General features: G+C 51.5%; 1 protein-coding gene across 1 annotated transcript in view; it reads left to right on the top strand.

Annotated features, from left to right (window-relative positions):
* The first annotated feature begins 1,708 nt into the window (after positions 1 to 1,708).
* LOC142583133 (poly(rC)-binding protein 3-like) overlaps positions 1,709 to 25,502 on the top strand; it is a 248,227-nt gene continuing 224,433 nt past the window's right edge. Inside the window, exon 1 of the mRNA XM_075693469.1 lies at positions 1,709 to 1,867. The gene's annotated coding sequence lies outside the window, so the exon portion shown is untranslated. The remainder of the gene's footprint in view (positions 1,868 to 25,502) is intronic.

The following is a 25,502-nucleotide window of genomic DNA, read 5'->3' on the forward strand; positions in this document are numbered from 1 at the left end:
CGCGTGGCCGTATAATAGCAGTGTGCGAGCGGTTGGCGAGAGGAACGCGTGTGTGTGTGTCTTGCCTGCCTGCCTGTTTGCTCGCCTGCCCTGAAAGCAGGGGGGGAGGTTGTGGGGAAGCGCTCTCTCTCTGCTCCGAGGAACTCGTTGAGGAGCCCGAGCGCCAGCAGGTGTGTTTCTCCCTCGGACGCGATGGCTGTGCGCGTGCGCCAGCGGCCGTAATAGTAAACACGCCATGTCCGGTGCTCGCGCGCGTCGACAGAGTGATGACTTGGAGGAAATGCTACATCGACGCGGCGGGAACAAACCGGGGGGGCCTTGAAGATGACTCAGTGTACAGACGGTGTGGAAACGATCTGGACGTGCTCTTTGGAATTGACCGGGGCTTAATCTCATCTCCTGCTTGTCCACGTAGTCTGTGCCCATATGGCTCCTTCATGGAGTCGGTTTTGTAAGCTAGATAAGTTTTTCATGTCAAGTTCGAGTGGCTCGCCCGACTCGGAGACGCGAGTGTTTGAGTCAAAATTAACGTCCTAGCTTTTCGCCTGCCATTCGCAATTCCATTCACTATTCACTTTAGCGGGGACGAAGACGAAAAAGTAAACGTTTACGGTTCCCAGAGGGGCAAGACAACGACGTGAATGTAGTGTATGTTTATGTAGTATATATGTAGTATATATGTTTATGTCTGTTCTGTGCATCGTATCTTAGCTTGTATGGTACACTACTTTTTTAAACTTGCATTATCCAGTGCATTATCACGCCCTAAGAACTTGGGAGCGTGAAGTTATTAGGCGCGCTGTTTGCATTAGTGACGTTCAGTACCCTTGACGGGACCCTTTTGGTTCCGTAAGCACTCACTTATATATGGAAAGAAGCTGTGTTTGGAGTGCCTAAGCGAGTGGAAGAATGGCCCTTTCTTTTGCTAGTTTTCATTTTCTCATATCCAGGCTAGGCGCAGTTAGGGCGTCTTTAACATACACCGTTCTAAACTATTGCGCTGACTGCTCATCGCAGAAAACAGGGCAGACCAATAATCTATACCATTAGCGCACGCCAGGCTGAGGCGTCACGGCCTTCCCAACTGCTGAAGCAAACAGGTTGCTCGCTCATATCGAAAAAGAGAAAGTGGAAGGAGAAAAAGAGAAGAAGGAAAAACAAAAAAAAAAACTCTTGGCTTGCGGAGGAAGAGACCGCGCACGTCTCGCTGCGCGCCGGCGGGTCTCTCCCAGTGCGGGCCTGTTGACAAGTCAGGTGCCAAAGTGGCAGCAGGCAGCTGCAGAAAAGGCAAAAATGCACAAGCACAACGTCGGGCGGCACAAACAGTGACAGGAAGAGTGCGCGATCGATTTCCCCCGCGCCCGTCGTCGTCGTGTGCAAGGGAGCGCCCGCGAACGCGCGCCGCCGCGTTTGGAAATCAAGCGACAATCAGCCTGCAATCATCCTTCCATCCACACCGCCGCCGCCGCCGCAGCGCAAGCACAGAGCGCGCGGCGAGCGGGCGGGCGGGAGCGCGCGCATGCGAGTGAGCGAGCGAGCGACGGAGGGGAGCAAGGGCGGGGCGCCAGGGATGAAGAAGATGCGGAAGATGCTGGGGAGGATGGGGAGCGATGCGCCCGCCGGAGGGCGCGCGCGACGCGCACGCGCGCCGGGCCGGCACGGCGCGCCGCCTGCCGCCGCCGCCTCCGCCGCGGCCAGTGTTGCCGCCGCCGTCGCGCCGTGGGGTTCCCCTGCGCCCGTGTCTCCTGGAGCCAACCTTCTTGTGACGTCTCTCTTCTCGCCCACTCTTCTGGCCCGGGCCGCTTTGATGAGTCCGCGACGCTCCGCTCCTCCGTGCGCGCAGCCTCTCGAGCCTCGCCGACGCTAGGTGAGTGGGCGGCCACGCACGCCGCTTCCGAGGGAAAAAGAAAAAAAAAAAAACGCGTTGCCGCTGCCCGGCCGAACATGTGCGCCCCGCGGCCAGCGCGGCGTGCCTCCTCGCTCGAGTCGCCGCCGCAGCAGCGCCGGCATTGCTGCGCGCGTCCCGATGGCGGGAGAGGAGCGGCCCAGACGGCGTGGCGCAGTAGTACAGCGGCCACCGCATGCTGCTGCTGCCGCCGCGTCCTGCCATCGCACGCGCCAGCGGCAATGTTGATTTTACGGTGTGGCACTCCGGATGAAATGTCACTGCGACGGCGTGCCGGTGGCGTCGAGAGAAGTGGCGCACCTTCCGATTGCCGCCCGTTCAGTGTTAGGCCGCTGACATATGTCCGGCGTGTTCGCATTTCCAGGTGTGCAGGGCGGTCTCTGATGGGAACATGCTTTAAGATATTCGGAATGTTAGGGCAGTGTCGGACGAGCTTGATTTGGAGAAAGGTGTCCCTTGTGTGGATGTGGACGAGCGTCCCGAAGCTAATGTCCTCCTCTGTCGCAGTGAAGTTGAAGGACTTTAGCATACGTAAAGAGAGCGTGAATAACTAATTTCGCTAGTCTTACCAGCTCTGGTTGTCTAAGTTATTTTCGTTCGGGCGACTTTCTCTCAAAGCCGCTTCACAGCGGATCCAGGCTAGTCACACAAGATGCGTTTATATTTCTGCATGACAGCAAAATGAGTGTATCTTCTTGCAGTGCTTCTTTTGGTGACCACTTTTACAAGCTTATGCGAAATTTAGAACAAAATATAGTTCAGCGCGCGGGAAAGCAGGCTATACGTGAGCGTTTTGTCTGTCATGCACATTTATTAGTGCGGTAGTATTCCACAGGTTTGTTACGTTTCTGGCGGCGCCACTTGAGTAGTGCCTGACAGTCGTGAGCCACGCTTAATGCACACGCATCCTCGAAGAGCGCGGTCAATTGAGCTTCTGCTGCCTGCTTTCCTCTTTCATTGTCATTGGTCATACGGTGTCACATCTTCAATCCGCGGCCCATAAGGCTCATGTAACGTCGCGCGCGAACTCTGCTTTTCGGTCACGTGCTACTACCTGGCAGCGTCAATTTATGCGTCAATTCATGCGTCATGTCGCTTTCGTAGAATGCGTACGGTCTTAGTGTGAGGTGCTTGTTTTCACTGAGTTGCTAAATTACCGCTATCTAGAGGAGAGAGAGATATATTTATATGAAGGGTCATATAGAAGGTTAACTAGAACAGCATAAGCTTCTTGCCCAGTTTTTAGAGAGGAAATACGGACCAAACTTATACATAAAGAGACTGTACCGTCAGTACAGCGCGCGCAGTGAGGTCACACGGCTCAGTTAGAGGCGTTCATTCGCGCCAGCAGGTCACGGAATGCCGCTGGTCGCAGTGCCGTTACAAGCCCGCTCCGTTTACCACCCGACGTCTTAATGGTCGCCGAAATGTAAACCGCATTTTTAAATGTCTGCAGTTATGGAACACATATATACCACGACGGCAAAAAACAGTTTCCTAAAACTTCAATCCGACACGGGACTGATGCGTTATTCTTAGGTCTTTCTCTCTCTCTCTCTTTTTTCCCCTTTTCTTACTGCGATTCGCCTCACGTTTACTTAAACGTCGATGAGTTGGTGACAGCGCAACATTAGAAGAAAGAATCAGCAGATCAACAACAACAACAAAAAGTTCTGGAGTTTTACTTGCCAAAACCACGATATGATCATGAGGCACGCCGTAGTGGGGGACTCCATAATAATTTTGACCATGTGAGGTTCTTTGACGTGCCCTCAACGCACCGAACACGGCCGTTTTTGCATTTTGTCCCCATATTAATGCGGCCGCCGCGGCCGGGATTCGATCCCGTGACCTCGTGGTTAGAAGCGCAACACTATAGCTGCTAAACCACCGCGGTGGGTCAGCAGATTTTTAACCATTCCTCCGGCACTGAAATTGTTTACTGCATACAGCCTGCCAGCTGATCTAGACAAATTGACGATGATCCCATCTGCACAAATTAACGGAACTTTGAAAAGAGTGTCAAGCTACGCGCGAGCTTTGTGTGGGCTTTACGTGAAGCACGGATGAGTCATGACCTCATGACAGACCTCATGTCACGGAATAAATGAACCTGTATTCAGAACTTCGTTAGCGCAGGACTCTTCCCGCGCTTTTAGTGAACGAACTGGAGAATAGATGTATAAATACGCGATTCATCGAAGCGCTGTCCACAACAACAGGTCTGTGTTTAAAACATGTTAAATAGATTTATCATGCCTACCCAGATTTAATTTATTGGTGCCATTAATCGCGCGCTTTTGTCCTTTCGCTTCTACAGTTGATTATTTCCCTGCGTCTCATAAAGCACTGACGCATCCAGTTAGTGCTGTAATTGGATGTTTGCTTCAGCATCATTGTTTGAAAGCACCGAACTACTGTTTGCCGTGCGGTGTACGACTTCTGATGAATACTTTCCCGAAACAACTTAGTCAATTCGATTTATATATTACGCGACACGCACGCAAGATAGAACAGAAGTGATGAGAGAGAGAGAGAGAGAGAGAGAGAGAGAGAGAGAGAGAGAGAGAGAGAGAGAGAGAGAGAGAGAGGTCATAAGTGAAAGGCGGGGAGGTTTGTTGAAGAGATAACGGCCTCAGTTAACACGCCACCGTCTTCGTTGAATGTCACATTTTGCTATGAAGTTTGATACGGGCTCCTGCTGACTTGCTGCGTTGTGATATAACGTGCTGTAACTTTTGTGATGGTGCATGCGCGCAGCCGCGTAGTACCAGTGTTGCTACACGATTTCATTAAGGCTAACACGGCGAGACAGCCCGCTAGCGGCGAGAGCTGTGATGCTCTGCTGCGGTTTCGTGGTAGGGTTTCAGCATATAACTGCCCGAGTGCCTTTCTAGTGATCGTAAGCTGTCAAAAACTGAGGAACTTTTTCATGGCCTCTAACGCAACTTGAGCGTACCGCTAGAGCACTGAAACCAACCAAACAACAGCTCGCTCCTGCGTGTCAAAATACGCGTGAGCCGGGGCAGTATTCGCAGAGATGTGAACACATGCTTAGAAAAGCGTTTTCGAAAGTGCTCGAACCTTATTTCTCTCCTCTACGGCTTCCTTCCGTTAGCAGTCGCGGAGCGTTGTATTTTCCTTTCACGTGCGATGACATGGGTCGCCGTTAACATGTCTCGCAGTGAAATAGAGTGTGCCGCGCTCGTAACAAGCTCAGAACGCCCGACCGACCGACCGCGGCTTCGACGGTCTCATTTTTCGCGCGCTTTCTTCCCGCGTTCCATTTCGTAGTTGGTTCCGTCACGTTCCCCCACGCTTGTGCGTAGCACGGTGGCTGATCAAGGGGAACGAGGCGGAAGGCAGTTTGCGAGGCGTATACCGAGATATATACGCCCGTCTGGCTGCCGCCTCTACCGAGGAGAGCATCGTGGCGAAGGGAAAGGAGGCTGTGCGACGGTCGAGCCAGCGGACCCTCGTCGCTTTGAGAGCCGCAGCATCCCGATCTCCGTTGGGATCGCCGGCGGAAGGAAGACACACAGCGGAGGGCGACGCGAAGAAGGAACACGAGAAAAGAAAGGCACGGAGAGCGTTCTCCCAGAGGGTCTAGCCAGGAGGCAGAAATGGAAGCAGGAGAAGAAGCAGCAGCAGCTGGTAGGCTGCGTCGCAGAGGAGAAGGCGCGACGCGCAGGCTTTGTTCCGCGCGCCAGATCGGAAGGCTCTTTTCCCCACTCCTCGCTCTCGTGCTGCCTCAGTTCGGCGGTGCTGGCCGCCGCTGTCTCGGCTCATTAGCCGCCAAGACATCCGCGTGAGCCGCAAGAATCTAGCCGAAAGCTTTGCCGCCCCTCAGCACCGCGCTCGGGAGGCCGGCCGCTCTGTCAGTGTCCACTGCTGCTTCGATGTTGCCGGCCGCTCTCTCTCGTCTCGTTTATTTATTTCATTTCTTTTTTTTTCTACTTGTGACCGCACTTGCAGGTGCCGTTTGCCTTTTGTTTGAGGGAAGCGTCGCATAACGGCGCGCGAGGATATTTTTAACGACCGAACGAGGAGCAGCCACCCGGGCCCTACAGTCGAGGCGCGAGTTGCCGACGACGGGAATCTAACGTGGCAGTCGGCAGCAGAAGAGACACGCTTTGAGACGACGGCAGGAACTGGATTCTGACGTTCTGTCAACGTTGTGCGAGCGGTTCTTCCGTGTTATGTTGCGTCGTTCGTGAAGCGTTGCGGAACAAGTGGTCTTCGTCGCAGCTTGTCGAAGCCAAAATCACGCCAAGTGCCTCTTTGTCTGTAAATATGTCTAAAGGCACGCTCTCACCGCCTGCGAACCAAATTTTGGAAGGAAGCTGCGCTTCTGTTAACTACCCTTTGTGTCAGTGCGCTCCCTCTCGAGCTCGCTCTTCGTTACCAGCAGGACCTTTTGTTCGCGCGCAAGTATTCCTATCTGCGCGCGCGTTGAAGCGGCTTGCGAGGTATTCTTGGGATGTGCACGCATGTCGCATTGGGGTGCAAACTACTGAAAGTTGTGCGCCGAGGAGATAAATGACATAAACATGCTCAAGCATGCTCCTCAGTATCGCTTATTTTTTGTTGAAACGCTATGGCGACTGCATGTTAAAGCCGGATGTACACCATGGCTCCAGTACCCCCGCCTCACTCTCAGGAAAAAGATTAGGCGCACTGCTTTTGTCATTCCCACAGGCTTACTCGTGTCCGCATGTGCACGAAAGTGCACACGCACGGGGGCGCACACAGACACTGAGGCGACGCCCACTTGTGGCAGTAGGGGTCGCTCGCTCGCAGGCGTGGTAACCCTTAGGTTACCTTGGCGAGCTTGGGTGGGTCGGCAGTTGTTCCGCTTGACCGCATTGCGTTGGAAGCTGGCTGAACTCTCCGCGGACTGTGCCCGAGCTGAATTTATATTTTTGTTCTCTTCCATTCCTTTTCCGTCTCTCAGCTCGTGATGCCAGTCGCAGGGGTGAGTTCCGTGTTCCTGGCGTGCCTCTCTCGCGCGCGCGTCTTAAAACGAAGCTCACGCGTGAAACAACGGCCCCCGCACAGACACAATGAAAACGGCTCCGCAGAAACCTGGCAAGGAGAAGCGGCACGCGGTATTGCGCCACACACGGACTGCACTCGCGCGTGCGCTCGCGTAAACACACAGATGCGCGGACAGTAATAGCCGACCGCACTCGGCGCTGGCTGGGTGTACCGTCCCAGATAACGGAGGATGCGGAGGAGCTTTCTTCAGGATGCTCATCTCTGTCGAGAGAGAGAGAGAGACCGCGCGCGAGAACTCGCGCCGGCCGCGTGTCCCTCCCCGCTTCTCCCCCTTTTGTGTTGTCGGGGGCGCAGAGAGCTTGGTTCCCGTGGCGTTGATGGATCGCTTGCTTTTTGTAGCCGCCTTCTCAGGCATCCAGGCAAGGACACCCGACGGGCCAGCCGCAGCACTCCGGAAGCGGCCGCCACAATGCGCCCGTATGCCGCCGCCAGCACAAACCGGCGGTGGTGGAGCCGAAGCATCGCCTGCCACGAATAGGCCGCGCATTGCACGCGAAGCGGCACTGCCGATTGCGCCAGGTGTGTGTGTATAGCACGCCGCGCGCGGTGCACTGCTCTGTTCTCGGCGGCCGCTTTGGCCGAGACCGCGCGCACCGGTCGTTTCATTTGCCGCCCCCACCCCCCACCCCCTCCGGGGTCGCGAGCCTTGAATATAGCGGCGCGATTGTTTCGCTCCCCCGTGTACGCACTCAGCTAGAGCACCGGCGGTGGATTCACAGGCTGGTTTCTTGGTTTTGGTTTCACGAGCTGCAAATTCGGCACAGTACGCGCTAGCTGAAGGAGAATGATCTTTTCTGGTAATCACACGTGGTTCTTTTCGCGCGGTGTCTGGCACGACTGACGGCGAGCACGACTGTAGCCAATGTCGATTACGTGTGTGCCGCCGTGCAGTTAAAAAAAAGAAAGAAAAGCAAAACACTAAACATCCTTTATTACGTCGATGTCGTATGCAAGCATTGGTAATGGCGAATCGATTGTACCCGCAACGTTTTCTTGAAATTATAGCGGGAGTATGTGGGACGCTTTTGGCTGGACCTGGTGCGTGTATTGTGGGAATCACAGCCAAGAAGCGCGTTTTGTTTTGTAACAGTCTTGCAGTAAACGCGATGTACTCTCTGAATATACCGTCATGCGTATTAACGGTGCGTGAAACTCGATCGGAAATGAGCGGAACCGTCTGATAATTGCGTAATCTTTACGTCACGATAAGCCTCAGTTGAAGCTAATAAAACATTGGTTATTCTGCTCAGCATAAAGCGGAAGAACAACCCCATGGCTTTGACAGCAGCCGGCGTCTAGTGTAGAAATGGAAACCTTATAACATGGCTGTGTTGGTGAAGCCCTATTGCACGCTAGTTCACGAGATTAACTTTATCTGAATGTAATTTTATGGAGAGAAGCCGTGTGTAGGTTGTTTGCATTAGCGTCGTCGGAGCGAATGACGTGGCATGTTTTCACATCAGTACTAGGTACAGTGCAAATACACAAAGGAAAAAAAGGCTCTGAAACATTTGCTCGCGTTACCGACTCTCGATGCACGATCATTGCTGGATGATTACGCGAATAACTGATACGAAATAATAGAATTGATACTACGCGTGGACGTGACCAAACGGAAGCTGCGCATACAGGGCACGTCTACCGTTATTGCTAAGACATTGCAGACACGGAAGCTGGCAGGTGCAGTAAGCCAACGCGTCCAATCGTATTCACACCAGTCTCGATAAACCTGCCTTATCGCTGACCTACAACATTTTGTGGGTGAGCTCGTTGGATTTACGCCTTGATTCCAGGCTGGGGCGGGCGAACTGGCACGCTGGCGCGGGCGAAGCGAAGCGCGAAAGAAGCCTGGTGCGTTTAGGCGTAACGTCGGGAAATAATAAGAATGAAATGTGAGGACTGACGGCGACGACGCTGACCTTTGCTTCCTCCAGACGTGCTAATTTTGCCGCGGTCGTCTTGCGAGGACGTATTTCCTTGAAGGACGCGGGCGTTGGACACAGTTTCCTGCGTCGTGCGGTGCCGGTCTGGACGTTCGTTGTGGTAGCTCCTTATATGACGATCCATATGTTCTATGAAAGCGAAAGTAGGTGTTGTGGTTTGCTCGATATGGCGTCACAAAGAATCTGTGAACACTGAAAACGTGTAGAAATTTGGGCAACTGTAACCATAATCATGACTAAGAAACGGTGATAAGTATACGTGCTTCCCTCTTGAATTATTCTCGAATGCGGGGACAGCACTTACGGAAAACGAATCGCGCTTCTAAACTAGCTTCAAAGCTGGAAAACAAGAAAAACGCATCTCTAGCACGCGTGCTAATAAATGTCCTACAGATGTAAAACAGAATCCACCGTGGCAATGCGCTGCTGTTCCTTGTTAGGGGGGTTTTGTGACCATCAACAGCGTCCGCTGGAGCTCGAACCAGGTTGACCACATGAGAGGTTTCGGCAGGGAAAACGAGGTGATGCAAAAACAAATAACTGAAGTTTACTACATCGTTACGGATGAGTGGTACGCTCCAAGACAAGAAATACAGAACGTTCAGCGTGCGTGCACCTGCACGCAAGGGCAGAGAAGAAAGATGTGACTACACGTGATGGCTCGCTGGCTTTCTTATATTCCCCACCATCCGCGCAACCTCATTCTCTATTGCTCTCTGATTCCCTTTTTTATAGTGTATCTCGAAAATATATTGTTGTATATACAGAGCGAGGCTCCAGCGCAGGAAACGGCCATTTTAGGAAGACGTCTGCAATCATTTGAGAGCACAATGATCCATTTCGATGACCAACCTCGAGCTCGCAAGATATCAAGACAATTTTTGAACAGCCCATACGAGACTCGCGCATTCTTTCTCAATAGCGCTGTACGCCTGTTCTCGACTGGTGAGTTTCCGACTTGCGTAAAGGACGGGGTGTTCCTCGTCGCTTTCTCCCCTTTTGTATAGCACGACGCCCATGCCTCGCTCGCTCGCTCGCATCGCACTGAACCAGAAATCTCCTCGTGTAGTCCGGCGATCTTAGCACAGGCTGACTCGTCAGCGCGCTGTTCGGGCCGCTGAAAGAGGATTCCTTTTTTTTTCGCCCAGGAGGCACTCTACATGTGGCTCAGTTTCTAGAAGAGCATCCGTTAGAGCGCTAGTTAGTTTAAAATACCTGGGGATTTACCGCTGATAGTACCCGGCACCCCTAAGAAAATCACATATCAGTCTTTGTGCGAGGCTGCGGGAAATCTCGTATCGCAGTCACCTTTAGCTCAGAAGTACGACGACGGCCGTGTCCGATTACGTGACCGAGATAGATCACTTCCGTTTGTGCCATTTGGCATTTTTGATGGCATGTCGGTTAAGGCTGCTCCACGCAAGCGGGCCAACACTGCGCTCAGATGTTGCATATGCTGCGACCTGGATGCAGAATATACCGCGACATCATCTAAGCAAGGCAAGGCGCACTCTTCTTGTCCTCTCAACTCCGTGTCCTGAGGCTTAAAAAGCAGTGCGGTGCATTCTTCAAACCGAAGCTTTGGACTTTAGGTAGGAACGTTCCCAACGGAGATATAAAGGCAGCATATCTGCTATTCCGCTCTGTGAGCGGAACCTGCAAATAGTCTCGAGCTAGATCCATTGTAGAAACTAATCGGGCGCTACTAACTTTGTCGATGCGCTCTTCGATGTTTGGTATAGGATAAATCTGACCTTTAGTGAGCGCGTTTAGCCTGCGGTAATCTACGCAAGGACGCGGATCCTTGCCTGGCACGTCAATTACGATCAAATGCGAGGCGTAATCGCTCTCGCAACGCTCCATCACAAATGGAGTCAACATCTTTGAACCTCCGCATCCATAATCTCACGTTGGTGCGGTGACACTAGATAAGCCTTTGAACGTGCTGGCTCCGAAGAAGTGAGCTCTATGTCGTGTATAAGAACTGATATCCTTCCTGACCTACATACAAATAAATCTGAAATTTTTGCAGGATTTCCTGCAACTCCGTCATTTGTTCAGACTCCAGCTGCGCTTTAGAGACTAGTTCCCGACTTAGTTGTTCCCTAGCCCCTCTCCGTTAGTGACTGACACGAGTCCCGGAAGCTCTACCTAAAATTCTTCGAGAACGTGTATACCCGTGTTACACCTTCGTTTAGGTTGCTTCGGATGTTCCGCAGGATGGGGCCCTTGTTTTGCTCGGACTTCAATGCTGAACTGTCTAACAGTCGCTGTAGGCCTTCCGACATAGGCGCTACAAACTAATTTGGCTGCTGCTCTTGCAATAACTCGGCTGCTGCCCCTACCGGGACCTTTGCCTGCGCGGATCCAAACTCCTGTGGTTGCAGCGCGGCGGCATTCTCGATCTACGCGTTCTGAGGCTTCGAACAGCCATCCACCTCAGTTACTGCCGTTTCCGCTACGGCCCTTGCAGCTACTTCACGAACTTTCGATCTCGTTAGTGCCGTCATGCTAGCCTCCCCGAACATTAGCCCTTTCTCGCGCAGAATCTGATCCGACCTATTTGAGAACAGGTAAGGGTACTGCGGAGGAAGCGTAGGCGATACTGCAGCTTCCGTCTCAAGTGTGCCGAAAGGACCTTCAATAGATACCTTTGCCACCGGAATACATGCACCGTGAGCTTCTACAGCTTGCTTAATCCAGGTGCATTCACCCGTAAACACCTCAGGTTCCACATAAGAGCTGCGAACCACGTCCGTAGTAGCCGCGGAGTCGCGCAGTACGCGACATGGTTTCCCGTTGACCTCACGGTCGCGCTTGTACGGCTCGAGCAGCTTCATGTTCTCATCATTGCAACCGACCGATAAAACACTGTCTTTGCCTTGTTACACTGCGCAGCCTGACGCGTCACCATTTCCTCGGCTAGTTCAGTGGCTCTGGCTACCGTGCTAACTTCTGGCCTCTCTTGAACCCAGTACGTGACGTTCTCAGGTAACCGGTTATAAAATTCTTCAACTGGAAAGCACTTAACAACCTTCGCGTGGTCACCGTAGGTTTTTTGTTCCTTGAGCCATTCCTCCGTGTTTGACATAAGCTTATATGCCAATTCCAACCAGACTATTGACTGGTTAACATCCCTGCCTTTCCTGAACTCTCCTCTCTCTCTCTCTCTCTCTCTCTCTCTCTCTCTCTCTCTCTCTATGTTCAGGGCTCATTCCTAGCCTTTTCCATTTCGTGGAACTTCCTCCGGAATGCTTCCGATGACAGCCTATACTTCCTTTGCAAACTGGACATTAACTTACCATAATCCTCTGCTTCCTCCCTGGTTAAGCGAGCGATTACGTTCGTTGCCTCGCCCGGTAACATGCAGTGTGAGCAGGCGCTGGGGCCACGATTCGTGGGAGAACCCTTGCATCTCGCACGTCCGCTCGAAGGTCAGAAAGAACAAACCAGTGTCCTCTACGAGATTAGAGGGCCTCGCTAACTCTGTCATCTTTAAAGATACGCGCTCTCCGGCACTGTTTCCTTCGCGCTTCTGCCCTCTTGCTCGAGCGCGTGCTATTTCAAGCTCGAGTCGCTGCAATTCAAGTGTGTGTTCCCTATCCTCGCGTTCTTTCTGTTCTTCACGTTCCCGTTATTCGCATTCTTCTGCCTGACGTTTTGCAGTCTCCCTCTCAAATGATTTACAGGCATGCCGTAAGCGCAGCATCATCTTTAGCCTATAGAGCGAGAATAGCTTCAATCAAACTCTTGTTTCCAGAGTGCGTCAGTGACTTCCAGGTGCAACTCCTTCGCCAGCTCCGACAACTCCGGTCTACGCAATTACTTCAAATTCATGGCTGTTCTCAGTGCTGCCCTCTCTACTGTGTGCTACACAACTATCTTGCCGCAACCTAACTAGGCGAGAACAACGGCTTGAATTACCCGTTCTGTTCTAACCCTTTAACAAAACCTGGCAAAAGAAAGTCCTACTCTCCCCACCTTGCAGCCAAGAATCCGGCGTAGACCATCGCAAATGCTGCATTCAGTTGCGACTTGGTAGACGAGGTTTGTAGATCCATGTCCCACCGCTGGTTACGAGTTGTTAGGGGGACGAGGTTTTGCGACCTTCAACAGCGTCTGCTTGGAGCTCGAACCAGGTTGACCATCTGAGAGGGTTCGGCAGGCAAGACGAGGTGATGTAAAAACAAATAACAAAGTTCACTACGTCGTTACCGGTGAGCGGGGCACTCCAAGACAAGAAATACAGACCGTTCGGCGTGCGTGCACCTGCACGCAAGGGCAGAGACGATCCGACTACACGTGGTGACTCACTGGCTTTCTCATACCACCCTCCCCCCCCCCCAGCATCCCAGGAACCTCATTCTCATCTGCTCCCTGATAGAGGGCCTTGTCAGGACACGTCGGGCCATTCTACACGGAGGGGCACGGGAGGGAAACCACTCCTTAGCGAAGAGGGGCTGAACGTAGGCCGCGTCGGGTCAACCCACACAGAGGGTCCTGGGAGGGAAAGCACTGCTTGGCGTAAAAGAGTTGAACGTAGGACAGAGGCGATTAATATTTACATATTCCGCGCATATAATCCCGTCGCACACACCCGACGGACAAGTTTTCTCATGTTGACGAGCGTGACGATTAGGCACGCCGTGTCCCAAGTGTTTGGCATCTGTTCTTTTCATTGCCGCACAATGTGAATCGTAGCATCCTGCTGAGTTACTCATTTCCTCGTCTATCTTGCTTCTGCCTGTGAAGAGGAATGACCAATCGCTCTGCCACCACACCTTCTCCCACCAAACTTGAGTGTTAGTCGTGCAGTTCAGGTTTATTTGCGTTTATACGTTCTGTGGCCAAGCTGTGAATGCACATTTCACTCAGTGCACTCATTAGTATCCGACGGAGGTCAGCTTCGCAGAACTCCTTGGCAGTTTACAAAATGATATTGCTCTAGAATGGTTCGTAAGACAAAATTGGACCCGTTCCTAATGCTCAGTATTATGCAGTTTTAGTTTGTCCGAAACTTCTGAACGTTTGCGGATTGCCGGATTACCAGAGCCGTGGATGGCTGTATAGCGAAGTTAGTCGCGATATCTTGTGGCGTTCAAGTCTAACTACAGCGTCTTTGACAACTTTTGTGTCACGGTAGTGTTATCGTATAAAAAAAATATAGAAGTATTGTATATTAACGGATTATGTCCTTACCTACGCGTTACGCCATCCCTGGTGTCGCATATTTAGGTCACTGCAGTATTAGTTTTGCATGCTCTCTGATTAGAAACTGCGTCACCAGATGTCGCGACCTCCGTTATTGCTCACCTCACCGGCAACCGGCTATTCTGCAAACGCTAATAAGTTTGCGGACAACGTAAACTGCCCGTTTCCTCGTCGGGCATTCGTGTTGTCCTTATAGGTTTTCTTTTTCGTACACCTGGCCTTCCCTTACCAAGAATCCGTACCCGTTTGCTCAGCGCTCTGTCGGACTATATTCTAATTCGCGGCTTGTGCCGAGCTTGCTTACATCGCGCAGTCATAAAAAAAAAAGAACCAAAAAGAAAGATCCTCGCCGTTGCTCTCAGGATTACTCCAGCGAAATTACATGTACGTATGCGCCCCCGCATACGCAAAATGCTGTATGAGGAGGCAATAACATCGACGATGACGACAGCGGGGGCGACGACGGCGATGTAAACACAACGCGGCAGCAGCTTCGACGCAATATAGCGGCGTGAGCGGGCCCCCTGCGACTGCTTGCAGGAAGAAGAGCGCTCTCGCCGTGGACCTCCGGGTTTTTCGCCATAAAGGAACCGATCAGTGCTCGAAACCGCGCGTCTCTTTCAAGGCTCGTTTTCTTTTGCTTCGTCCTTTTACGCTTTCTCGTTTGTTTCGCGGCAGACGTTCCTCGAGCGTGTAATTTTTCCGGCGGTGGCGACGACGACTGCCAGCGGTTTCCTCGCTCGCCGCGCGTGGATCCAGCCCCGTCGTAATAGCCGCGCGAGCCTCGTGAAGGGGCGAGAAGGGGCGAGAAGGGGTGGGAAGGAGAAGGAAATGGGTTGGCGGTGAACGGTCATGACTGGCTCTCAAACGCGGTGAGAGGGCTCCGAACCACCTGTTGTTGTCCACTGGCTGCTGCTGCGGCGGCGCCTCCCGGAGAAGTTACTTGCTGCTTGCTTACTGCGACGTTAGTGAGCGCGCTCGCGGGTGCTCCCGGGCGTTTCGCCCATCGGCGCGTGCTAGTGTCCCCGTTAACGTCCGATTTCGCATGTAACCCAGCTCTGGTGTCAGTTTTCGTAAGATCTTTTTTGTGAGGCATTCTTACTCCGATCTTCAACAGCAGCGAATTGTTTTAGCTTTCACTTGCAGCGTGCCCGAGACGTTCGACGCACTGTTTGCGTCAGGCTTCCAGCCGTCGCGCTTTAATTCCTTCTTTGATTCCATTTCGTTCCCTGCTTCTTAATGCGACGCGTTCTTTGCTTCGTTCTGGTCGTATTGCGGTAGGAAGGTAGGTAGCTTGCTGTCTCGTCTCATTTTGATAGACGGAACAACTTGGAGGACGCTTAAGCTTCGCCTTCAAGAGTGGAATGCGATAACATTCTAAGATTCCTGACTGCTTCTCACGCTTCTCGACAACTGCAGCTTATGTAACTGTAATGTTTACCGGGAAACGCGGGCTCTCTGGTAGAAACGCGGCCTCTTGCGTGGGCCTATCCCGGAGGTTGTGCCCAGCCGCGCCAAAAAATTACATGATCTTCAGTTTTGTGCTATTGTTTCGTATTTTTAATATGTAAGTCTGAGAAGATCTAACATAAAAGGCACCCGCTGTCGGTGTTTTGGTTCATGACATTTGTTTGTGGGCTGTCACTCTCAAAATTCCGAGGAATAACTTTGTCAAAAGCGTAAGACAAGTTTAGTGATAGAATGATGGGGATATAACTCGCATATGTCGTATAGCAAGGCGTGGCATATGCATATACCCAAATATATACGGCATTTTTTTCGCTCACGGACAACTCCGCCGACGCCGGATTCTCTGCGACATGGGGCCCTTAACGGTTAAAATCAATGCGTGAGCGATGGCGGAAAAGAACCTCGGCGTTCGAGCGTAGTAGCCCGGTGCTCTAACCATTAAACCGCGATCGCACACTTGCTTATCTCGTTCCAAAGCCAGCCAGCTCTTCGCAACGTTTGGCGTGGGTCTTCTCGTCTTCTTTCCTTCTGACACGCTCACGCTTTGGGGTACTTGTCATACTGCGCTGTTTCCGGCATGGGCCCACATTTCTCAGTGTTTTCCTCGTATCAGATAACACAACGTAAAAACTGTGTGACGTTGTACCGGCTTCATGATCGGCCCGAGTGATTCATGCTTTCCGATTTCTTCGCAGGAGCGCAGATGCCATCCTCGTTTTCACATAGACCACCATGACATAAACATAAGTACGTACGATTGTAGAGCACTTTGTCGTACGCCACGGTGGCCGCGTTTCGGTGGGGGCGAAATGCGAAAACGCCCGTGTACTTAGATTTCGGTTCACGTTAACGAATCGTCCCCACGTGGTCCAAATTATTCCGGAGTCGGCCCACTACCGTGTGCCTCATAATCTGATCATGGTTTTGACACGTAAAAACCCATAATTTATTATTATTTTAACACTTAGTCGTAAATAGTGTCACCCTCCTTGTTTCTCTGGCTAACACTCGTTGAGTACCTATGGAGAACGCAACAATCGACAGGTATAAATTCGTGTCGTACGGACGTAGTACAGGTCATGCTGTTGCCGCCATCTGATCGTCTTCCACATGGTCGTCGTCATGATGCTGTCGTCACGCACACACACACACAACCACGGTATGTACACAAACACGCTAATTCACCTGGTAAAATATTGCGGAACCCCTAAAAATTCTTGATCACAACTATACCTGCAAAAATGCTCCGTATAACGTAGATTCCCACAGTTGGTATTGGATCTGCACATCAATTTTTTATCTCACTGTCGCCCCGTGAGCTGTACACAGCTCAGTTTTGTGAATGAAATGTGTAGTATAATTCCTTTGCATACGCTTGCACTGGCGTACACCGCGACATGCGAGTTGACCAGCAACCTCGTGTTTAATTTAGGCGCTTGTTGTTGGCAAGTTTAACAACGCTTGAGTGCGATACAGGAGCTTCGGCGGAGTCGTAATCGACAACTAATGTTGCTCAATGTTTTGTATCTGATGTTGCTCTTCTAGGCAGCTCTCCCGTCTTTTCAAAAACCTGACATGATGCCGATATTCATCTTAGCCACAGGAAGCGAACACTGTCGTTTTCAAGTTGGAGTTCGCCGTCATTCGCACCCTTTGTTTTGCCGCCTTGAAACAGAACTACTTGAGCGCAAAAGTTCGGTCCTGTAAACGCATTGGCTGTGCTGATGTTTCTATCGTTCTTAACCAGCTGTTTTGTTTCCTGAAAAAAAGAAAAAAAAGGGGGTGTAGTTGTGACACTTTTGTACGAGACATCGTGCCGCTTGGTCTCCTCTCCGCTTGACGAATTATCTCTGACCAAGGAATATATTAAAGAGAACGGCTGAATGTTGGCCGAGTTGGTACTGGACCATACTGTGCCGGTTGCGCGAGAAATACACGCATGAAAGAGAGAGGCTCATCCGTGCCTTCCTTTCTTTGTCGCTGTGTGTCTGGCGCAGCCCGCACTGTACCACGCACATATGCTGGCCATTTCACTAAAACCTCTACCCCCTTCACTCTCCCTCGTGTTTATTCATTTTTGTCAGGCTGCTTACTTCCACCGCTTTCAGGCTTGCTCCACTGTAATCGGGAGAAAGATGCTGACACGCTGTTGTTCCCAATCGAGCGGCGCTTCTTATTTTTGTCCCGGCCTACGACACGCGGTCTCGCGTGAACGGGACCACGCGTCTTCCTTTCGTTACACGAGTGAACGGCGGATGAAGGGGTGGGTCCCTCTCACTGCCCTTGTTCTTCTTTATTTGTGTGTGTGTGTGTGGGGGGGGGGGGGTGCAGTGCACACCGCAGTGAAAAATTCTCTCTCGCGCCACAAGCAGCCATTCTGCTCTGTTTGAGTTCTTTCGTAGATGAATGCCGTCTGTCTTCTCCTTTGGCTGTCTCTGGTTCCATCTTTTTCGTACACGCACACACACACGCACGCACGCACGCTTTGTACATTGCGTCGCCGGATTTTCGTGGACTAAAAAGCAGTCGCTCGCGCATCTCCCGAAGGAGGGACGCCTGTCCTTCTTTTTCTGTTTTTCTTTCTCGTTGTTACGTGTCTGGTTGCGCCTTATACGTCCCAAGGATTCCGCCGTTAGCCTCTTGCGCTGCTCGCGGGTCATTTCTTTTTGTCTATGAGAGCCATTCGTATTTGTCTAGTACTCTCTTGTTCTTTCTTTTTTCTTTTCGTTTTTTTTTTTTTCACATGCTCTTCTATTCCCCATGCCGTCTGGATTTCTCCTCAAGTAAGTCGCCTCTCGAGCCCTACAGCGCGAGTAGACTTTAGAACTGCTGCCCGTCCTTTACATTATCTTTATCCTTATTTTTATTTTTTAGTTTTTGTTGAGACGCAAGAAGGCTCTACAGCGGAAGGAAGAGAAAGAGTAAGTGGCATCCGGATGGCGCGTATACGCGCAGTTGTAGGACGACAGTGGCGTTGACGCAGCTTTGTCTCCACCATTTCTTGCTTCGTACATGCAGCTTATCTCTTTCTTTCTTTTTTTCGTTCTTAGTATCTGTGCGCCGGGAAAAAGCCCGGGAGATTTTTTTTTTTTTTTTTTTGCCACATGCTTTCCGCCTTCCTTTCTCTTGCGGAGCGCAAACACTTGCGTGAAGCGGCTTGCACTCGAGCTTTTCGCCTCCGGCGTTGTTATGATCCTTTTCTATCCCGTCTAGAAAAAAAAAAAAAAGCACACTCTTCGCGTTTCACTTTCTGTACGCGACGTGACGCGAAGCTCTCAATTATTTTCTTTTATGTTTTCCATCGCCCGTCTCCACTGGGAGTTTATTGTCGCCTTCTGTCGCCTTTTGCTGTCGGCGTCTGGTCGCAAACAGGACACCTTCTCCTCTTCGAGGAAGGATAACGTTTTAGCGGAAGTCGGAGTCGTATTTCGTCTCGGCGTTTCGTGAATGAACTCGGTTGAAGTAACTGATTTCGGTACGCGGGTGCAAGCCGTTCCCGACGGGCTGTCGTGTAAAGCCACCGTCTTTTCCGCCCGCCCGTTTGTTGGTGTTCGCGGACGGAAGCGGAAGCGTTTCGGTCTGAGGAGCGTCGCACGAAGTAACGAAAGCTCAGTCGCGTATGTACATTTGGAACCTGGTTGCCACTTGTTTCCTTATTCAAGATTCTTGCATCCCGTACCTGGCTTCATCGCCTCTGATTTACAATAGTCAACAGCAACGGCAACGTGTCCTCGTTCCGTGTGAACGGCAACTGCTGCTCGCCTCGAACTGCCGCCGAGTTGACACTTGACAGGCCGTCTGTAGATCTTGTCACGCGTACGTTGCAACATATGCCTGGCACTCGATGCGTTAATCGTCCAGCGCCACCCGCTAATACGACCTCGTGAGCGAAAATGGGCGGACCACGTGATCTGCGACTACATCGCGCCGACTTTTTTTATCGGGTGAGAGCGTTGGTCTACGCTCAAGAGGCCCGTGCTGGTCGCGGGCGAGTGTTTGAAATGCTCGACTGACGAGGCGCCGCGGCCGGAGCGATTCCGTTCTGACGTGCAGGCGTTGCTTGCTCGTAGCATTCTGCGCTCTGGAAACGTCGCTACGTTGGCTACGTGTCACGCGAGAGAGAATGAGAGTCCCAGCTTCCCTGCACATTCATTACTCTTTACAGAATGCTGGGTTTACCGCAGCCGAGGACAGCGGTGGAACGTTGGTTGCGACACCTTGGGACGCTTTTTCAAAACTCGACGCGTTCGAAAGACGTACTCGCGTTGCTTGAGCGTTCTCAGCGAAACAAAATGCGAAAAAGGACTGCATGTTAATGACGGCATAGCTGCCGACGCTTCACGCCAGCATTTTAGTGTAATATGGTTGGTCGCTGCAATGAGACCCGTGCCCTTTCTGGTTAAACCCTGCGCCGCTTGATGGCGCCACCCTAATGGAATGGTTGCGCACATCCGAATGGAATGCGGAGGGATTCACCCAGTGAGAAACCGTAGGTAACGTACTCACTTTCCAAAAGCGCTTGGCTTGGATTTAAACTGAATGGAAGCATCAACCGGTCACCAGTCCAGATAAGCAAAAGACGTTTAGACTATTGGTTAAAAAAAAAAAAAAACTGGAAAGAGATTGAGACGACCGGATCCGTTATAGGCATAGGTAGCGGCGCAAGGTAGTTAGAAAAGTTTCGAGGAACACAAAACAGGTTAAAGAGATGTATACAAAAACGCTCGAATGAAAAGCGTATATAACATACGTGAGTAACTCAAACATGCTAGGTGACTATTTGTCACAGCCCTGTTTCAAAGCGAATGTCAGTAAATCGTCACCGTCATCATCGCACGTATATATATATATATAATCTCCGGTTACCCGGTATTCCGTAAAAAGTAAAGCGCTTACGGACATGCTAAAACATCTATAGCTTGTCCGTGAACGAAGTAAGCTTACGGAATGCGGTAGCCGTGGATGGCAGTACAGCGACTCTGGTATACTCGCGGACAACTTCCCGTGGCTATGAAGGAAAAGCTACGGAGGCAAAGCGCGCACAAGTGAGAGCGCTTCTGAAAAGAGCTCCGCGTTTTAATCCGCGTCAGTTCAGGCGGGAGAAGACAAAATATAAACACCTTACCAGTAGCAGTTAAATGAGGCAGAACGCACCACTGAGTGCACGTAAATGTTTACTCATTTTGCGGCTTTTCCCTTCCGCGTCTGGGGAAACGCGAAACCGTCGCTCAAAGGCATATATATGCGCCGCCATGGTATATTAGCTGTGGTATATGCGGGTTATATTGCCACATCATTTTATCACTAATGCTGCTCGTGCCAGGTCTCACATTCTTGACAAAACTATTCCTCAGAATTTGGGGAATGGTAGCCCACAAACGAATGTCGTGAAACAAAGCACCGACAGCCCCTGCCTTTTATCCTAAATCTTCTCAGACTTCAATATTAAAAGTGGGAAACCTTAACAGAGCCCGAACCTTTAAATGGCGTAATTTTATTGGCGAGGCTGTGCGATACCTCCCGGATCGGCCCAGGAAAATGATTTGAAACATCTAGATGCGGAAATGTGGTGGCAAAGTAGCTAAGAAAGACGTTGGCTTTAGTTTATGAACAGAAATGAAATTGTCCGATGGCAGAATCCAAGCAGAGGACCCCTGGCACAACAGCTCGTTTTTACTTAGCTTACATTTACATCAATTGATACTGCCTCTATAGGTATACAAGTCCCACGCTTCGTCTCGTATTCTAACCTGTTGCTGTCGCATTCAATACTTCGACCTTATGGCGATACTGTGATATTTTCACTTTGTGTGTTACTATAGTTAACGCGACAGCTTCAGTTGGTTCCCGACGCAGCTGGAGGCGACGTTACGCGTGGTTCTTATACGAACAGGGATAACTTCAGTTAGGCGAAGCGTTAGACACTGCGTGAGCGTCTGGGTTAGACATATCGTTTCTCTCTCATACTTTCCTTGTGTGTGTATGCGCGCGCGCGCGTGTGTGTATCTGTGTGTGCGCGTGCATGCGTGTGCATTCTTTATGGCTTTCGTTCTTTTTGTTCTTCTTGTGCGTGGTGTGCTGCGCATGAAATTTGTCGGGGATATTAGGACGTTACTTTTCCTTCTCCGCTTGCTTAGCGATCAAGAGAACGAAACACGAAGTTGACGTATTCCCTCTGTCCGTTTCTTAAGCGCCCGTTTGTGTTCCGATGTCGTCGGCAGGGTGGTTTTGCTTCTTTCTGTTCATTTTCTTCTTCTTTCTTTTCTACTTTCCGTAGCGTACGTTGTTCGCCGCTGCTTATTCGCAGCCGCTGATTTGTGGAAGCACGACCCATAATTTGCGGTAATCAAGGCCGCTACGGCACGGCCATAAAAAAGGACGGTATCCGCTTCTTCTTTACAGACGCTACATTTTCAGTGGCCGGGGGGCTTCTGGCAGGCCGTGATTGTTCCGCTCAGCGGAGCTTGCTGCGCTTTACAGGCGACAAAAGTCGATAGCTTACGTGCATAGACACGCATACGTATATAGGAAACGCGGAGCATTCCAGCGAGTCGGCTGTTTCTTTTTTTTTTTTTCCAGGGCAGTCAAATTCTCCGCGATTTTGTTTCCTTGATTTTCACTGACGTGACCATTTTCTACAGACTCTGCTTAGACGAAGGAAACGCATTATAGCTTCGCTCGAAACGCGTGCCACACTATGCAATATAGTGCAGGCTGTTGCAGCCGCCGCCTCCCGGCCGAATTCTCGCGATGCAGCGAACGCTCGCTTATTGCGACACCGCGTGCGGATCGGCTCGTTGGCGCGCCGCGTTCAATCTGCCGCGCTCGGCTCGTTTTCCTTTTGACCGGGCGCGCGCCGACGCGTGACGCAAAGAGGCGATGTCGTCGGCTCACGGAATCGACGGAAGACGACGCGCGCGCCGTTGAACTCGTGACGCCTGCCGCGTGTCTTGTGGTACGGCGCACGAATACAAAAGCAGCTCGTCGCCCCCTTTTCCCGCTGCCACTTCAGCGAGGTGCTGGTTGCGCGTTTTGCTGTCTCTCTCTCTCTCTTTCTAGTTTTCGGCTCAGACAGGACGAGCCAAAAGAAAGAAAGAAATGTAGATGAGTAGACAAAGGAGCACGGCTGCGCTTGTTTCCACCGGCGTCTCCTCGCGGCACGCTTGTTTAGAGGGACCCGCACGCACGTGCTTCTTGATATACGCCGCGACAGTGCATTCGGGTTGTTTGTTCTTTCGACAGCCTGGCTTCGTTCGGTTCCTCCGACTGAGAAACGGAATTGTCCCGAGCAATCTCATTTCTACGCGGGGCCGCATGCGTATTGGCCCCCTTCGCTCCTGCGTTCCTGACTTCTCTCTCTCTCTCTCTCTCTCTCTCTCTCAGCGAGGCTGGTGAAGAGCAGAGTGGGGCGGGGCTCAAGTGGGAAGGTGTGTGCGCGCAGCCGAAGGTCTTGCGGCGAGGTCGATGGCGAGCAAGAGGCAAGGGCATTAAGGGGGGGGGGGGGTAGCTGAAAGCGACGAGCCTCCTTCGTCGTTTATAGAGAAGACTCTTCTCTTTCGGTTCTTGCTCGTGACCGTCTCGCTGCACACTTCAAAGTGGCGGCTGCTGCTATTGCTCACGTTGCGTTGCAGTCGAAGCTTCTTCATTCCCGCCGCGTCGCTCTCGCGCTAAATTCTTATAGTTTCTTTTTTTCTTCAATTCCGTTCGCCCTTTGTACGCTGGCGTGGGTGTTCTTCGCCTCTGGCGAAAATTCTTGTTTCGTCGCTACACGCGATTTCGATACGCATCGGCGAGCCCGCAAGGACGTGTTTCACGCCGATCCAAGTCGGCACCGCACTGTGCCTGTACATCTCGTCTTTTTCGCTGGCGCGTTTGGCGCCGTCGCCCTGTCCCTCCCGTGTAGGTGAGGTGTCGTTCGTCGTCTGTACACTTTACGTATTTTATTTCCTCGTCGACTCAATATTTCGCTTGTCACGATTCCGTAATTGGTGCGAAGCCGACGACAATCTCAGCGGACGTGGCCTTTTGTGCCGCTACCGCCGGCACGAGGGAGCTCGGTGCTTCTGTTCTCCCGTTTTTTGGAAACTGCTCGCCGCGCTTTGGGAGAGCGCTCGTCGATTTTGAAGCGGCTCCACGAGGCCGTCTCCTGACAGGAGATCGTCTGCTCTCCTTTCAGTTTCTTGTATGTGGCTTTTGCGGTTCAACTTTTCTCGCCGATTCTCGAAAGCAAACTTATTCTTCACGCTCTAGTACGTGTGTCAAGGCCTATCTGTATATGTCTTCAGCGCTGAGTGCAAAGGCATATGTGTCTCGTAGGGCGCAAGTTCCGTGCTCGTCCGACTCTTAGCGTTCTACACTTGCTTGCCCCCCCCCCTCTCTCTCTCTCTCTGTAGTCCTCTTTCTTTTCTTACTCGCAGTTTCCCTTACCCGTCAAGTATTGTGAGGGAGCCGGGAGCCATTTCGACACGAAACGACATCCAAAATGAAACCTTGCGTGAGAATCTAGTTAGCGGATAGTGCGCGCGCCGTCTCTGGAACCGCGCGTGTCTTGAATGCCGGGCTAGAAATCGATTGTTGCTGCATTTCAGCACGTGTACCTGCCCGAGGGGCTTTCGTTAGGCGCTTGCTAACCGGTTTCTGTTCGTTTTGGGGCAGCGATTCTAGAAACGCTTTGCGTGCTGAAGCGCCTATCAATTTGCACGTTCATCTGGGCGTCCGCTTTTGAGTGCTACTTCAAAGCGAAGCTTTCTTTGCCTTTTTCTTCGACTTTCCGCTGTTGCTGCTGCGGTGGTCCTGCACGCCGCTAACGTCGGCCTCGTCAGGACGTGGTTGAGACGGGGCCATGTCACAAAAACATAAAAGGCACGCGCTGTCGGTGTTTTCTTTCATTACATTTGTTTATGAGCTGTCATTCTGAAAATTCCGAGGAATAACTTTGTGAAGAACGTAAGACAAGGTATGCGCCACATGGAGGGCCCGCGCGGTTGTGGGTCAAAATGATCAGTCGCCAAGCGACGCACGCGGCGTTGACAGCGTATCTTCTGCGAGACGGGGCCCTTTACGCTGCCGTCTTAGTACACGACAAGAGTGTGGCACAAAGGAAAGACGACCCTAGAAGCTCGTGTCAGCATTTACGCCGCGTAGCACGTGCACAATGCTCTTGACGCCGTAACTAGGCGTGACCCCCCACAAATGCAGTGCAGGCGCTTCCGCACTTGTCTCCGTGCTCACTCGCAACAGCAACGACAGTAGAGGGAGGAGTTGGTGTGAATGTTAACGAGGGAATATAAAGAGAGAGAGGGAGCAGTTTTGTGAGCGACAACGCCACAACCCAGAATGGCGCCGAAGCGTGCACTTAGTGCCGAGGAGACGAAGGCTGGCATAAAGCGTCGAGCGGAGCAGGCAAGGTAACATTGGACATCACGTCACGACTGTCGCATGCCGTCAATATATCGCCGCCAAATAACGTCAATGAGCTCAAGAAGCAGACAAAGCTTCGCTTTCGTCGATTCCCACAGTGCGTGAGATCTGCATGGTTTTTTTCTTTATCTTTAATAAAAGAAAGCGTCTTCAATCGCGCACTTCTCGTTGCCAACGTGTGCGTGACAGAAATTTGCCCTGCGGCTGATTAGTGTAAACATTGCCTTCCCACGAAGTTCACCGTTCGAGAGAGAACGGGGAGTGTCCGATTCTTTTCTTTACTGAAGCCTCACTCACGGACGCCATGAGGAACAAGCTCATTTTTTCATGCCTCGTTGGCCTGAATGGTAAAGCGATGATGAGTTAAGTATAGAGTGGGCAAGCCGTCGAGAATAGAGCTACCGTATATGGTCCCCTTATGTACAGTGCGTATACAGTAACTCTATGCTCCACACTCCTGCTTGCTTGCTTTCTGATTAGCTTGCTTGCTTTCT

Source organism: Dermacentor variabilis, chromosome 5 (genome assembly GCF_050947875.1).
Source record: "Dermacentor variabilis isolate Ectoservices chromosome 5, ASM5094787v1, whole genome shotgun sequence".
NCBI lineage: Eukaryota > Metazoa > Arthropoda > Arachnida > Ixodida > Ixodidae > Dermacentor > Dermacentor variabilis.